The sequence below is a fragment of the Pristiophorus japonicus genome, chromosome 21 (assembly GCF_044704955.1).
Source record: "Pristiophorus japonicus isolate sPriJap1 chromosome 21, sPriJap1.hap1, whole genome shotgun sequence".
Classification (NCBI taxonomy): domain Eukaryota; kingdom Metazoa; phylum Chordata; class Chondrichthyes; family Pristiophoridae; genus Pristiophorus; species Pristiophorus japonicus.
In genome coordinates this window covers 16,418,607-16,436,045 of record NC_091997.1, presented here as the reverse complement: position 1 = coordinate 16,436,045, position 17,439 = coordinate 16,418,607, and the positions used below count along the sequence as shown (strand labels likewise).

The window sequence follows — 17,439 nt, the reverse complement described above, 5'->3', positions numbered from 1 at the left end:
TTAGGCCATGTTGAATTCCACCCCCACCTTCTCTAATTTACAATTCCTTCTCAATCCTTGCGCTGTTTATTTCACAATCCTTCAATCTGATTGTGTTTTAGTCTGTTTTTTTTTGAAATTCGTAGCCAATCGTTCCAATTCTTTGTCAAATCACAAACGCCAGAGGTCACCTTGGGCCCATTCAAGGATCACTCTGCGCCAATGCTCTTAGCCAAAAGGCCTAGAGCCACTACACCGTTCCTGGAAGTACTGCAATACCAGGTTCGTGCCATGGAGATGGATGGGTCAGGTCCCCCACACACCTCCGTGGAGGTGGATGGGTCAAGCCACCCCACCCACCTCCTGTTTCCAAAAAAGCAAGCATATACCTTCCTGATCCAGGGAGAACCACCTTGGGGTTATGGTGGTTACTCCCCTGTCAGGTCAGTTACGCATGATCTTAGCCAAAAGGCCGAGAAGCGATGAAGGTATGCCCACAGTTCTGTTAGGGAGGGAGTTTCAGGAATTTGACCCAGCGATGATGAAGGAACGGTGATATATTTCCAAGTCAGGATGGTGTGTGACTTGGAGGGGAACTTGCAGGGGATGGTGTTCCCATGCGCCTGCTGTCCTTGTCCTTCTAGGTGATAGAGGTCGTGGGTTTGGGAGGTGCTGCCGAAGAAGCCTTGGCAAGTTGCTGCAGTGCATCTTGTAGATGGTACACACTGCAGCCACAGTGCACCAGAGGTGGAGCGGGTGAATGTTGAAGGTGGTGGATGGGGTATCAGTCAAGCGGCTGCTTTGTCCTGGAGAGTCTTCCCCTGATTCCTGTTGACTTCAATTTTACTACCACTCCTTGATGCCACACTTGGCTAAATGCTGCCTTGATGTCAAGGGCAATCACTCTCACCTCACCTCTGGAATTCAGCTCTTTTTTCCATGTTTGGATCAAGGCTGTAATGAGGTCTGGAGCCAAGTGATCCTGGTGGAACGCAAACTGAGTATCAGTGAGCAGGTTATTGATGAGTAAATGCCGCTAGATAGCATTGTTTACGACCCTTTCCATCACTTGCTGATGATTGACAGTAGACCGACAGGGCGGTAATTGGCTGGTTTGGATTTGTCTTGCTTTTTGTTGAGAGGCCATATCTGGGCAGTTTACCACATTGTCGGATAGATGCCAATGTTGTAGCTGTACTGGAACAGCTTGGCTAGAGGCACAGCTAGTTCCCAAGCACAGTATTCAACACTACAGCCGGGGTGTTGTCCGGATCCATAGTCTTTGCTATATCCATTGCGCCCAGCCATTTCTTGATATCAGTGGAGACTGGCTTCTGTGATGGTGGGGACCTCAGGAACAGGCCTCCACCATCTGGCCCTCAGTTAGATTGATAAATGTGGCATGTCTTCCTATGCAAGGCACCATCCTCAATCCCCACCAATCTGATTCGTTAAGGAGATGCACATTTGGTTGCCCTGCTCACACAGGTCTCAGGTACTCGGTTTCACTCGCTGTGCCATTATCACCTCGCACTTTCAGCAAAATGCCACGCAAAAAATTTAAAAGCTTGAAAGTGCAAGGGCAAGTCTAACTAATAACAAACACTGTTCGATGCCCTACTACAGCAAATTCTGTACCATAAATTTTGTTCTAGAGGCAAAACATAATACATAAGACAGGCAGTTCTAATTATCTTTAAACAAGAGCAATTTGCCACATTTATCAATCTTACCATGGTCCAGATGGGACACTATCTCAATCCTGCTTTATACAACTCAATGGAAGAATTTCTTTGTTATTCTCGCGCTTTTTCACTCAGTTACTCTCCCCTGGGGCTGAAATGGCTGCGTTGCAAATTTTTGCAGATAAGTACATATGAATAGAAATGTCTTTCCTCAGCAAAGACCGGAAAGCTCTGGTTTCTGTTACTCTCCGCATTTCTCTCTGTGGCCTTCACGCTCTCTGTGTGACTTTCTCCAGTTGTTCCTGATACTTTCGCTGATGCTTTGTGATCTTTCCCAACCGTCTTCATTCTCTCCAATGACTTCCAACTTGGGCTCAAGAAACCAAAAGACATATCGGCACAAGCTGCAGGCTCGTGGACACTTGAAGCCCTTTAAAGGCTGCGAGCTTGTGAGACTAGCCATCTATTTACATTAGCACAGCTATCTGCACAAGCTGCCTTCCCCAATCCTCACACAATGTGATTTAGGCAAACATTGTGCTTGCATTGATCCAGCCATATCTGTACTGCACCTGGACTGGGATATCTGTCCTGTGCCGTCAACATATATCCCGGGATCAAAAGTTTTTGTGAACGCTTCTTTCCCCTTGCCTTCCTCCCCAAATCTGACATTTAACACTTGTGGTTTATGTAAAGTGTTTCACAGATATAGTATGTTCTTAAAGTAATTAGAGATGTGAAGTATTGCACATTTAAATGCTAATTTTTTTTTGATGGGAAGGAACCATCTTGAACAACTATTGCAATGAAATATTGGTTAAGCTTTGAAAATGTTCAATAATATAATTTTTATAACAATTGTTATTTTTATTTTAAATAAAAACATTTCAAGTACAGTATTTGTTTAACATTAAAGGGGAAATTCTACTAAGGTTACAGTATCTTTAGTCAGCCAAAAAATGACCTTAAGAGGAGCTCAGTTTTTCATCACTGGCGGATACGACACAACAGTTAATCGCAATGTGTGATCCCAAGTGACATCGCCTGACCTCATCACCAAACTAGAAATTAGGTTTTCGTAACCAGTCATAAATTTCAGTTACCATGGAGACCATCTGTTCATTCTATTTATCTTCCACATCTGGAGCGCAAAATCTCCTTTTTGAAGCAGTCTAATCAGTGTTTCCATATTTTGCTTGTTTATTTTTTCTCTTTCCATTCACATGTTTTAATTTCCATTCCTCAGCTCATCCCCATTCCTCACAGAGTAGAATTCAGTTTCATGGCACTGCGTACAAACTCTACTCCCTGTGCAACTGAAGGTTTCATAAAATCATTCAAATTAGAATCTGTCATTGAATCCGAGATCTTAAACGTGAAGCCTTCAAGTTAATGATCAAATTGCTGGTGACGTACAGTAAGCATTAATTCACCTTTAAGGGATGATTTGTTAAATTTGTCTAAAATCACTGAATAATATAAATCACCTGTCTGATTACTGACTTATTTGTATTCTGACTGACATACAGATTATTTCAACTCAAATTAAACTAAATTTTAATCAGATCATCAATATTTCAATGTACATTTACTCTACCCAGAACTGTTCGGCCCAAAGATCATCCTATAAATGAGAATTCACAATAGGTTCATTATCATCCAAAAGCACTAAGGTATGGATTCCAATTTTTATAATGCTTGATATTTTTGAGAAGTGTTTTTAGTTTTTGAATGGCAATTATCCAGAAACCATAAGACTTTGTTGGTTAAAAAATATTACCAAAAGTGTTCCCTGATTGAATCGTTCCATAGACATATGTGTAGCTATCGAAGCACAAAGTGCTCTTTTAAAGCAGATTTCACTATTTTAATGTAGTACTATACACTTAAGTGTTCTTTCATATAAAGTAGGCAGCAGTAGAACAAATACGTGCAAAGAAATATCAAAATGTCATTTATAGGAGAATTTAGAATTTGGAAGAAATAGCAAACAGCTTGTACATGTTCAACAAGGTGAACTGACCATCTTACTGAATTAGCACATGCACAAAATCGTGGGATGCCCACTGCATCATATTCATATGAATAAAGGGGGTTCATCACTATTGTTTTAAACTTTTAACATGACAAAATTCTATAGAAATGAATAGAGAGCAAAAGTCTTATCTAGTCGTAGAATAATAGAAGGCGGCCATTCGGCCCATCAAGTCTACTCTTTCAAACAGCGATCCACTTAGTCCAACGCCCCCGCTCTTTCCCCATATCCCTGCAATTTTTTCTCCTTCAAGTATTTATCCAAATCCCTTTTGAAGGCCACTATTGAATATGTTTCCACCGCCCTATCAGGAAGTGCATTCCAAACCTAACCACTCGATGCGCAAGAACGTTTTCCCTCCTATCGCCTCTGGGTAATCATCTTAAAACTGCATCCTCTTGCTATCAGCCCTTCAGCCATTGGAAACAGTTTCTCTTTATTTACTCTGTCAAAACCCTACATGATTTTAAACACCTCAATTAAATCTCCTCTTAACCTTCTCAACTTCTCTAGTCTATCCATGTAACTGTATTCTCTCATCCCTGGAACCATTCTTCAGTACTGTTATGTCTTTAGATGCTCTGATAATGACTCCATGAGGCAAAGTATTGCACTTGAACTGTAGTGACCTTAGTCCATTTAATATAGCTCCAGAGTGAGGATACCACATGGTGGATTCCCTTTTATACCTGGGTACCTGTGGTGTACAGGTGACCTCTGGGCCTCCACCAGTTGCGCTCTCTGGTGCCAGCATAGTGTATACAGTGTGAACCTTGTTGATGGTACCTCCGGTAAACAAGTCTCCATCTTATGCAACTATACAGTGACTACACAGAGAGTATCTCTATAGTATGCATATATAACAAGTATCCTCTCCAAAGCCTTCTTGTCTTTCCTAAAGTGTGGTGCCCAGAATTGGACACAATACTCCAGCTGGGGCCGAACTTGTGTTTCACTAAACTAAACATTTAACAGTTACACACAAAAGTGCAGTACAGTAAAGATAAAGGGCCATAATTTGCTGTCACAAGGCATTTAGTTAGACTTGCCCATGCCCTTTTAGGTTTTTGCATTTTTTGCGAGGCAAGTTGCTGAAAGTGTGAGCTGATAACGTCGCAGTGAGGGAAACGGGGCACCTGGGACCTGAATGAACAGGGAAAGCAACTGGGTATCTCCTTAACCAATCAGGACTGAGAAGGAGGTGTAAATGTCAAATCAGGTACAGAAAGAGCAATAAAGAGAGAGAGAAAAGAGACAGAAAGAATAAGTTTTTAAAAAAATGCTTAATTTAAAATTTGACATTTAAAAAAATCTTAACAATACCTGAAGGAATGAGACTTCACACTTTTAATTGATAATTTTCAGTACCAGAGTGTTTTACTGGCAGTAGTTAACAATTACCAAATTGTTAAAAGGGTAATTAAGGCTGGAATGGACAAGGGTTAACTTTCTGTGGCAAGTTCAGTTTGTACCTACAGCAAGTTTACACCATTTCATGGTGAGGCAGATAGCGAGATACTGTTTTCGGCCAACAACTTTGGGATATTTGAGATTAAGTGCGCATCTGTGCCTCGCCTGCAGTTGCTGCACCATTTGCACATAAATAACGGTGAACGCCATTAGCCTCATCGTTATTTTGACAGCAAAGTCTGGCCCAAACTGTTTGGGGACTGGATGGCACTGTGGGATAGTGTACTGTTGTTTCACCCCTGGGACCTAGATTTAGATCCAGCCCAGCCAATTAAATTTTTTATAAGGATCCCACATTAAACAAGCTTAGACATTCTGAACTGAGATGCTAATAGGCCCGAAGAACAGCACAAAATTACCCACAATATGATATTAAATTGGCACCTCAGTCAGAGACACTTACAGCTTTGGATGATGGAAAATGGAAAAGCTGTACGAGTGCAGTATAAGTTGATTTTCTGAGGGGGAACTAATAAGAGAAGTCAGTGGTAACAGAGTTGTTTTACTTGCAGCTGCTCGTGCTGTATCTGACCTGCAGTTAATCCTGATGCTGGTGCTTGAAATAGGAAAATACTCTACGTTCCAGCACTTACTGGTGCTTTGTTTTGAGCACAAAACTCCTCTTCAGAAACAAAACGACTGTCTACAATAATCAGGTAACATCAGCCAAAATAATAAATAAATGATTAAGACTTGTACCCGTGTTAAACAATTAACTATTTATATAAACCACCGTACAAGTAGCAATGCAGATTAAGAAGGCCACCCAAACAAGCAAACCAAGCACTAGGGTTTATTTCTAGAAGGATAGAATTGAAAAGTGGAGAAGTTATGTTAACCTTGTATCGAAACTTGGTTAGACCACACTTGGAATACCGTGTAAAGTTCTGGTCGCCATATTATAAAAAAGATATAGAGGCACTGGACGGGTGCAAAAAAGATTTAGAGGTATGATACCAGAAATGTGAGGTTCTTCTTATCAGGAAAGGATGAACAGGCTGGGTCTCTTTTCTGTTGAAAAGATTGGGCTGAGGGGTGACCTAATAAAGGTCTTTAAAATTATGAAAGATTTTGATAGATGGATAGAGAGAGAATGTTTCCACTTGTGGAGAAGAACAAAACTAAAGGCCATCAGTATAAGGTCATCGCCAAGAAATCCAATAGGGACTTCAGAAGAAATTTATTTACCCAGAAAGTGGTGAGAATGTGGAATTCGCTACCACAGGGAACGGTTGAAGCGAATTGTATAGCTGCATTTAAGGGAAAGTTAGATAAGTAGATGAGGGAGAAGCGTATAGAGGGTTATGCTGAAGAGTTAGATGAGGAAAGACAGCAGGAGACTTGAAGCATTAGCGCCGGCATGAACTGGTTGGGCCAAATGGCTTGTTTCTGTGTTGCATATCCTATGTATATTCTATGTAAACCTACTGCCCACAGAGACTAACTGAACCTATGCTGCTCAGATGTATAATTCCGTTATGGAGCTTTAACCCGTGTGGGTACGAGTCCGTGTACACTATGATGTGAAATAAAAACTGAAAATGCTGGCATTAGACAGAACAGTGAGTATCCAACAAAGGCCGAGACCCAAAACATTAACTTATCTCTTCTCTTTACCGACTCTGATTAATCTGTCGCACATTTCCAGCATTTCCTACACTATTTCATCCCAAACTCTTTTTCAGAATGGAGCTGAAATAGATGCCAGGAAAGGGAGGTCTGTTTATTAGGAGTACAATTCGTGGCCAGCTTCACCCAAGATCTTAAATTTAAGAAGGTGCAAAGCAAGTGACACTAGTTACATGTGGATTTTCTTAATGCAATTGAATCAGGTTTAGTTCTAACATCACATCGGAATTTCTTAAACATAACTCCAGCTCAGGCAGAGATAAGAGTGCACAGCCTCACCACGTAATGAGGCCAGGAAGAAAAGGTTTCTCCTTAATGGGCCCAACATTTGACCATCTCAAACACACATTTATTTTATACAAACAAGTAGAAAGTTGCCACCTGCAGACATACGGGAGGATTTTTGTACCTCTTTGCTCCGTCCCTACAAGGGTTCTCTCCATCTGCAAGAGAGAGATCAGCTTATCCCTCCCCTACTGCCAAACTGAGCCGATGGAACAATTCCACTGCCCTTAGTCCTGGTGTTGACGGCATCAGAAAAGAGTTTACCGTGGCAGATGGGGTTGTTCGCTTTGGCTGCCCGCCTCTCTTCTGCGGCTACATCTGCACCCGTGTGGCCCTGGAGAAGGAGCACGTGGTGTCTGCTGGTACGCTTAAGGCCTTCCGTGACTGGTGGGCACTGGAGAGACTGGCATGCATAGTAGATACAGGGAATAACTATAATTTAACTTCATAAGTTTACTTTATTTTTATTATCATTTGGCGTTTATTGTTTGTGACCCTTTAGAAAGGGGGAACTTGATTAGGTTCATTTAATTTTTATTTTACTTATTTGTTCACAGGATGTGGGCATCCCAGCATTTATTGCCCATCCCTAATTGCCCTTGAGAAGGTGGTGGTGAACTCTGTGGCTTGCTCGGCTATTTCAGAGGAGAGTTAAGCGTCAACCAAATTGCCGTAGGTCTGGAGTCACATATAGGTCAGACCGGGTAAGGACGGCAGATTTCCTTCCCTAAAGGACATTAGTGAACCAGATGGGTCTTTACAACAATCCGGTAGTTTCATGGTTTGATGACACTCTCATCCTAATTGGCCATTGGAAGAGTCGTAAGCAGTTTATGAGCAGCTGCTCCCTACCCGAGCAGGGTTTCCAACGCTACAGCGAATTCTTGGAGGTTTCATCGCATGAACCTTCTACCGCCAAAGGCCCCGCCCACCCCCTCCCGCCATTGGTCACCTTACTTGTCCACCCTCACGATGCACACTGCCTTTCCATGCCAATTGGAAAGTGAATCGAATCTTCTTTACCCGATTAGATGATTCTTGAATGCCAGCCTTTGTATCCATCTCCAATATTCTTATGACTAATAAAAGAAAATGTTAAAAAAAAATTAAACAATACATGTATTTTTTATGCCCCAATGGTTTTTCTCCCGGTTGCTCATTGCAATGTCTAGGAGATTAATTTTTATTTCCTGGAGTCACCAGAACAATCCTGGAGGGTTAGCAACCCTATTCCTCAGACAGGAACAGTCATTATTTTATTGTGCTCTGCAGGCAGCATTGATAGAAAGCAACCTTACACAGCGGGGAATATACTGTTCCAGCTTCAACAACTATTTAATACTAGTACAATGTATGGCTATACTATAAAATGAACTTTCACAGAGGTATGCTAAATACATGTTCATAAAACAAGGATTAATCCTGCCTTCCATACGGACCAAATGCACTTTTCCCCCCCCATCAGCAATTTTGGTTATTCAAATCTTGGTACAGGTTGGACCTCCCTGACCCGGGACTCCCTTAATCCAGCACCACCCCTCGTCCGGCACGATTCTGGTGGCCAGGGGCGCATGCGCAGAATGTGGCCAGCCTCCACCCCGACTTTGGGGCCCACCGACACTCGGCCCGCCAGGGGCCCACCGCACTTTGCGGCCGGCTGACACGTTGGGCCCACTCTGGGTACCGACCTCCTCCCCCCTTTCCCGACCTTGGGCAGCCTCTCTTCCACCGCTCCCTCAGCGTGACCTCCCTTTATCCGGCAAAATCCCTTATTCGGCACAGGCCAGGTCCCAAGGGTGCCGGATAAAGGAGGTGCATGTATTTAAGTAGTCAGGACTTATAGACAAGCTAAATTGGAAAGTGGGGCACTTGTAAGCATCTGCAAAATTATTCATTGTGGAGTGACACTGATAACATTGCAGCAAAGCACTTGTGTGTCTCCTGGGTTCTGTTGATGTTACCACTCTTCCTCCCCTGAAAGTGAAAACTTTTTAAAACCAAGTATGTTGCTATGAAAGGGCCAGCAGTTTGGCCTCAAAGCCCCTGGGCTAGAAAGGTGGCACAAGACAAAAAAATCAACCAGCGTCCTTCCTTCTGATTCCGTCTTTCCTTTCCTACAGTGGCTGTAAAGGGCATCCTGAGCTCTATTTAGCTTCCTTTCTTTCATTCCTATTTTATTGAAATCGGAAATATTGTACAACTGTGATTATGTCTGCCTGTAATAGGATTATGTTTGGTCACCAATAAGTGCTCAGCATTTTTACTGAATGACTAAGCTGCAGTGATGGTTGTCATTTATTATCCAGTGAATGTAGATTGAAAGATTTTGCTTTGACCTATTCCACTCCCCCATCCTTGTCTGACAGTTCTCTTCTGCTTCTGAATAACATGTGTCTGGCGCTCAAAGCAGCACAAGGTGCTTGGAATTCTCAGCTCCAACTGGCTTTATGCAGGTTTTCCACAATCACGGAGGGTCATAATTTGTTATCAGTAATGAACGTCTGCAGCGAGAATGCAAGAGTAGAAGCACGATGAGTACATCATTTTAATAATTGATGTTCAGGATTGATTATTAGGCAAGTACCAGGAAAAGTAATAATTTTATGTGCACAGAATTCTCATTTGCTAACTGATGAGGTGAAACATGTCTCTCAAATACCCGAGTTGTTTCTGGGTTTTGATAATCAGACAAGCCACCTCCTTTTGTTTTTTCCCTTTCTCCCCTCACAGTCCGAAGGCATTGACTCTTTACTGGGGTAGAATGCTACCGATGCTAAATGCCCTCCTGTACCCTGCCTGAGTGGCCATTTTGTAGGAGAGGGTCTTGGCGGTAAAGTGTCAGCAGGCGATTTGGCCATCAGCGTTCACTCCCATGCTGTCTTCACCTGGCCTCCACACAACACATTTCCAGTTAAGGGTCACTGGATCGTAGTCGGCGGTTTGGTCATTTCTCCACTGCCTGATGCTGAAGCCAGTTGTAGCATCTCACCAACACCACCCTGCTTGGCATCTGCTAACTCAGGGCAGTTCAAAAGTCGAACTTGGGACCTTCCGAGTCTGTACAACTCAACCACTCACTGGGTAAATTTACTAAGCTGTCAGAGATGTCCATAATTCACCTCTTAAGATGAAAGCTATATATTATTCATATGACCATGTATTATTCATGAAATATTCAACATACTTAATCCTCTTGTATGTTATATCCTTGGAGTCTTCACATTTTTACCTCTGAATAAGATCATATTCCTGCAAATTCTGTACCTCAGAAGTTAACAGTGTGTGCATCATCGGTTGTTCATTATTTATCGCCCCCATTGCTTTCTCCGACATGTTCAACTCACTTCCTGTGGCACAGGCGATTTAAAAAAATGTTTATAAGCAAAGAAGCAAGACGAAAGTCCCAGATATAATCATAAAAAATAACGTATAGAAAGAATTGCACATATACTGGGCCGGATGTTGCTGGAAAAATAAGACGTGTTGACGACGCACACCGTTATTAATGTGCAAAACGGCCAGCAAATGCAGGGGATTAAGAGATACGGGGACCAAATTTCAGGGTCCGTGTAAGGTCTGTTTCCACCGTTTTGTGGCGGCCATATCGAATGGCCGCCGCGTTTCAGTCCAATGGTCGCCCCGACCCAAATTCAGGTCGGGGATTTTCGGCCTGACCCCGCTGCTGCCGGCCGCCGCCAGCGCGTCATCAAAGTACGCGCCGCCGCTATCCCGCACCTTCATTTTAATCCGCCCAAATTTAGTTGAGGAAATCCACGAACTGCTGGACAGTGCCCCCGACAGCTATTTCTGTCGGTGAATCTTATTTGCTCTCTCTCTGCCCTGGCGGTGTGGCGGCCATTAAAGGCGAGGGCCAAATGCTGCGGCTGCCGTCTTATTTTTTTTGCCAGCCGACTTCCGTGACGGCTGGACTACTGTTCCCCTGGGTTCTGCCGGGCCCCCTCTTGGGTGCCAGGCCGCTGGCCTGGCCAAAACCCTTCCTGGTGGCCCAGTGGCCAAAGCTAAAGAATTCCCAATTCTCAGCTTTCTGGTGTGCCTGAATTTCGGCCCTGAGGTCGGGCTGGCGGTGAGTACCTTTTTGACAATGTGATCATTGTTAATGCAGTGCCAATCAAGCTGAGAAATTACACAATTTAAACTATGGATTCTCATTCCTTCAGGTGGTAAATTGTTCTTCGAGATTTTAAAAACGTAAAATTTTTAATTTTTAATTTTTTTCTTGCTTTCCCTTTCTGTCTTTTCTTCTCTCTCGATCAATTCCCCCCTATCTTTATTTCTCTACCTGATTTGGCTCTAATTCACCCTCCTTCTCAGTCGTTCCTCTGTTTCTTTCACAATCGTTAAATCCCATTGGTTAAGGAGATAGACCATTGGTCTTGCCGTTCACTGATGCCCCGTTGCACTTGCCACACTGTTACCAACTTGTACTTCCAGCAAATTACGACACAAAGAAGTTTTGAGCTGAAGGATGCAGAGAAAAGTCTAACTAACGGGGCTCTCCACGAGATGCCCCGCTCAAGCAAGCTCCAGCCCATTCTCATCTCGTTTGGGTATGTCTGTGTTTTTGAAGGTTTAACCGTATACTAAATCAAGATGGTTCTGCATGGATTACTGTACAATACTATAATAAATACACTACAACAGAGGCTCCCAAACTATTTTTTACTGGGCCTTCCTTTCTGTGTTTAACGTCCCGTTCACGTCTCCCCAATCTGCGCTCCACTCCTTTCAAGGCCAATATCCTTTGAGGTGTGGTGCCCAGAAATGTACGCAGTACTCCAGATGTGGTCTAACTAGGAAGTTTGTATAGCTGTAGCAAAACTTGCTCCCCTATATATTCTAGCCCTCTAGTTATAAAGACAAACATTCCATTAGCCATTTTGATGGGGTTTTTGTACCCGACTGCTACATTTTAGTGGACCCCTAAATCTGTTTGGACCTCCGCTGTTCCAAAATGGATGACCTCACACTTGCCTGTTGAAATCCATCTGCCACAGTTTTGCCTGCTCATTATATCAAGGTATTTGTAATGTTATGCCCCTGTTTACATTACTTGCGATACCACCAATCTTTGTCATCAGCAAACTCGAATATATGGCACTCGATTGTGTCATCTAAGTCATAAATATAGTGAATAGTTGAGGCCCCAGCACAGATGCCCACTTAAGATAAAGACAAACATTCCACTATCTGTCCACTAGCTTTTAGTGATTTCCGCACTTGGAGCACTAAATGTTTCTGCTCATCCACAGTTCGTAGCTTCTTGCCCTTTAGAAAATACTCCGATCTATCTTACTTAGGTCCAATGTGGATCACTGAACTCCATCTGCGACAGTTTTGCCCACTCACTTAATCTATCAGTGTCCCTATGCAACTTTCATCTCCCGTCTACACTATTAACTGTGCCACTTAACGTAGCATTGTCAGCAAACTCAGATATTGGGCTCTGTATTCCTTCACCCAAGTCATTTTTACATATAAGACTAGAAATTGCGTAGCGCCCTGTTTGGGGCGATAACTTCTGAAGGAATGCAAAATTATTGCCAGGCGAAAACGATTTGCTGCTCCCAAGAACTTCAGCTTTAGCACTCCAAGAGGGATGTGGAGCAACTAAGTCAAGCGCTAGCACTTGTCCTAGAGCGCTAAAGTGTGTGAGAGGGGTGATAGCGGCAGAGCACTGAGCAATGTTCAGTGCAGCACTGTCGTCTTTAGAGGCTCTTTCCCTCGCTTAAAGGGAAGGGCCAATGTTGGGTTCAATTACTCTTCATGCTCTGTCTGTAGGGCAACGGTAACTTGCAATACATGCATAGCAGCTGCAAGCACTGTACGAGAGTGCAGGGCTGAAGAATCGTGGTGTCTAACAAAATCAGGAGGTACCAGACTGGGGAGAAAAATAAATGTTGCCCCATCTGACCACCACTGCCATTGTATAGCGCTCGCCAAGCGGCCAGCCGAGGCGACAATGCCTCCTACAGTTGGTGTTGTTGACGCCCGGTGATGCTGCAGGGGGCAATAGCGGATATTACATCCGGGCTGCTAACAGGGTGCTGCGCGTCGGATGACGTCATGATCTACGGGGCGCAAGAGAGCGAGGTGGTAAGTGTTAGCAACAGCTCAAAACTGCCAGGGAAGTTCGCGGGTGTCAGTGAATTTGCCTGGTCGGTAACCCCTTCGCGCCCCGTTACCGCCCACCTCAGGCGCTAATGGGAAGCCCAAACCAGATGAATTTCCCCCCCCCCCCCATCATAAGAAGGACAAGGGCCCCAGTACAGATCCCTAAGGGACACCATGAGTCACATCCTCCCATTTTGAGTACATATCCTTTGTCCCTACTCACTGTCTCCTACCTCCAAACCAATTCCCTATCCAAGCTAATAGCTTGTCTCCAATTCCATGCACTCTAATTTTTGTTAACAGTCTCTTAATTGGAATCTTGTCGAATGCCTGATCAATCCAGATCAATATCATCCATAGACACTCCCTTATCTACCACGTTTGTTACCACCTCCCGTAAGACAAGACTTGCCCTTTACAATTCCACGCTGGCTTTCTCTGATCAGTTCATATTTATCCAAATGCTCTGTCACTCTGTCCCTAATAACAGATTTCAGTAACTTCCCCACAACTGACGTTAGACTAATAGGCCTATTATTTCCTAGTTTATCTCTCCTACCCTTCTTAAATAATGAAGTGAGATTGACAGTTTTCCAATCCAAGGGGACAATTCCTGAATTGTAAGTGTTTTGGAAGATCATGACAAACGCATTAACAATTCCCGCACCTCCTTGTAATTCCCTGGGCTGGGAACCATCTGGCTCTGGAGATTTGTCTATCTTTAATCTCCTTAGTTTCTCTATCACCTTTTGTTTTACTTATATTGAATCTAGTTAGTTGCTCCCTTGGATTGATTTTTAATTTGCCTTGTATCTATGATACTTTATCCTCATCCTCTACTGTGAAGACCAATACAAAGTATCTAATAAGTCTTCCAGTTCCTAATTTCCAATGACAACATTAGCAGCATCTGTCATTAAGGGAGCTGACATTAGTCTTCGCCATCCTCTTTCTGTTAGTGTTGTCCTGATATTCCTTGCTTGTTTTTTCTCGTATTCTCTGTTTGCAATTCCAATCACTTTCTTTGTATCCTAAAGCAAAAGCATTGGAGACAGATTTTAGTCTTTGCTGCAATGGGATAACTTAAACATTGCTAAGTAAAGATCCCAGTCATTTCTGTGCTGCTATTAATATTTATTGTAGATGTCTCTGTGTTAAATGTTGAGTTAATCAGCAATGATAACTGCATCTGTAACACAGTATTGGCTAAAGTGAAGGCTTTGAATTAATGGCGAGCGCAAGGCTCCTATTGATTGGCACTTCACTTTGTTGGCTAGATAGAGGAAAATACATTCTAAAATCACAGGGGCCGAAATTGATGGCCTTACCGCTCACTGCCGCCGAGATCCACCGACATTCCTCTCCGGGTTGTGCCCAATGTCAGTTTGCACTTGGGCTGGAGTGTGCGAGAGGGGAGGACCGGTGGGAACGTCAGCGGACGGCCAAGATGGCGCAATTGACCTGCCGCCCGCCGGGATGCCAGATTGGTGCAGGCGAGAGTCGGCGCCAGCAGGGGGAAGGACCGCTGTGAGGAGGCTGGTCCAACCCCCAAGGTAAGTTTTAAAAAAACGAAAAAAAAAAGTTTGGTGAACTTTTTGATAATTTTTTTTCCCCCCCCCCCACAGTGACTTACCTGAATGGGTTCCCCTGAAGGTCTTCCTGGTAATTTTGTTTCCCCAATCATCTTTATTTGAATGTCTTCGACCTTCCGTGGGCCCGACTCCATCCTTGGCAGCACTTCGGCGTGGCCTGGAGCGGGCGGGAGGGGAGAGCCGCCGGGAAGCGCGCGCCGACGTCAGCAGACGGCGGTTTGCGCGTGAGTAGACTCCCGCCCACCGAGATGTCAGATTGATGCGGGCGGGAGTCGGCGAGAATCAGCGGCAGGACAGCGGTGGCCCACTGCGTGGAAGCTGCTCTGCCCTGAATGGTGAATGTCACGATCCTGTAAAAAGGGGAAGTGGAATGTTTTTAAATTATTTCTTTACAGGTACTTACCTAGATGGGGTCCCCTTGAAGGTCCTCAGATGTATGGTTTTTTTTTGTGGATGATTTTTTTTCAGCTCTTCGACCCTCCGTGGGCCCGACTCTATCCTCGGCGGCACTTGGGCGGCAAGCACCTCCGCCGCCGAGAATGAGAGTCCCCGCTGCTGCTATAAATTCATTATAGTCCAGGAATGTGCGGTATAATTAGGACCGTGGAGAATTAGCGGCAGTGATAATGCTCCAGAGCCCCGATCGCTGGCGCTAAGGCAACGATTAGGAAAACAAACTCGGCAGAGTGTAAAACGGGCTGCTGATACCCTACCGCCCAAGGGGCACCACCGCCTGGGGTGAATTTCACCGCCGGTATCTCACAGTCCCACCATGCTTCACCGATTGCCGCAGCAGCAGCTTCAACTGGTAATGCCGAGAACTTTTTCAAACATAGGGCTGGATTTGAGGCTTTTCTGTTTTCGGGGCGAAAACGGAGGCGGGGCGGGAAAGTTACCGGCCGGGAATAGTTTGCGCTTTAGTAAAGAAGTTTCGGCATCTGGGTCCTGCGTCGGGGGACGCAGAGCGAGGGGAGGCATTGTACACTCTTTGTGGTGCAAGGATGGGAAACTCGCAGAATAAACTGCCGGGCCGTGTGCCCAAGAAAGGCCGGGGTGGAGGGGCGGTGGGGCGGTTGGAAAAGAAAACCTTAAAAAAAAGCCCACAAAAACATTCGCAAAACATTGCCACAACACAAATCACTAAAAAAAAATTCAAGAACAAACACTCGCACTTACCTTCAGAGTACTTTACCCTCCTCTGCCCCGCCAGCTATGCTGGACCGCTCCGATTTCCCAGGCGGTCATTACGGGCGCACTTCCGGGCGGACGGGTCAGGCCCGGAGCTCAAACTCGCGCCGGTGTCGCAACCTGGGGCGTTGAGCACCCGGCGCAGCTCTTCCCGGCGGTGCTGCTCGGCACCGCCACAAAACTGGACCAGAGGATCACAACGGGGCGCAGGAGACCTGAACGGTGCCTTTCATGCCGCTCCGGGGAAAAACCTGGAGAGCAAAGGACCGGAAAATCCAGCCCAAGGTTTTCGTGCCTGACCTTCCGTAAACAATGACACTTAAAGCATGCTGGGCCTGTGTGTGTGACTGGGAGCTTGAGCCACAGCGTGGGCAGAAACCTCAGCCTGTGTACCAATTTGTGTGTGAGGTAGCCCTCGTCTGAACTGCTTCATGGAGAGTTCCCTTATGAAGTCAAACTTGCTTCTCATCATTTTACCCACTGAAAAGATGGCAAGTCACACCAGTGTCAGAAGCTGCAGGGGAGTTCCTGATTCATTCCACTGCTCTCATAGAATCATAGAATGGTTATAGCATGGAAAAAGGCCATTGAGCCCATTGAGCCCGTGCCGGCTCTCTGCAAGAGCCACCTCAGTTAGTCCCACCGCCCCGCCCTTTCCCCATAGCACTGCAATTTTTTTCTTTCAGGTACTTATCCAACTCCCTTTGAAAGCCACGATTGAATCTGCCTCCACCACCCTTTCAGGCAGTGCATTCCAGATCCTAACCACTCTCTATGTAAAAAAAGTTTACTTATGTCGCCTTTGGTTCTTTTGCCAATCACCGTTAAATTGCGAGGTACAAACAGAGGATTGGAATACTTGTCCACTTTCGGCACTCAGTCAGTAACAAGCGCTTACAGGTCAGGAACAGCACGTGTTAAAGAAGCAGAATAAAGCTCATATTACTCTCTCCGAAACCTTTAAGTGTTCAGAAGAGCTGAAAGAATGGCAGAACATTTTCATCACAATCTCAGTGCCACTGGCTGCATTTTCATTGTAATTTGTGTAATTGCATTGTATGTTTATGAACAAACAGGAAAAAGTTTGCCAATCAATTTTTCAAATGCCTTTAATACGAATCTCAGCAAATCAAGATGTAGAGCAACTGGAAACGATATTTGCTATGGCATTTTAGCAACCTGAACATTTGCATAGCAGTCATCAAAACAAATTCCAGCAGATGATTATGAGAACATATCAAAAACAGAGGCTATAATATAGCAAGTTGGAAACAGCAGCTAAATAAGAAAATTGACCTTTTTGTTTAAATGTGACAATAGGTGTGATGTATGTAGCACACAAATCACAGACTCCACACGGTCTGGTGTAAGTCTAACTGCTGTGACCGTTGTCCTTTATTGTTCAGCTCCAGAGTGCCTCCCAGGTGTGGTGGTCAGCCTTATA

At 44.5% G+C, this 17,439-nt stretch overlaps 1 pseudogene; it reads right to left on the bottom strand.

Moving 5' to 3' along the window:
* Positions 1 to 224: 224 nt before the first annotated feature.
* Positions 225 to 463, bottom strand: LOC139234240 (U2 spliceosomal RNA; annotated as a pseudogene).
* Between the last annotated feature and the right edge of the window lie 16,976 nt (positions 464 to 17,439).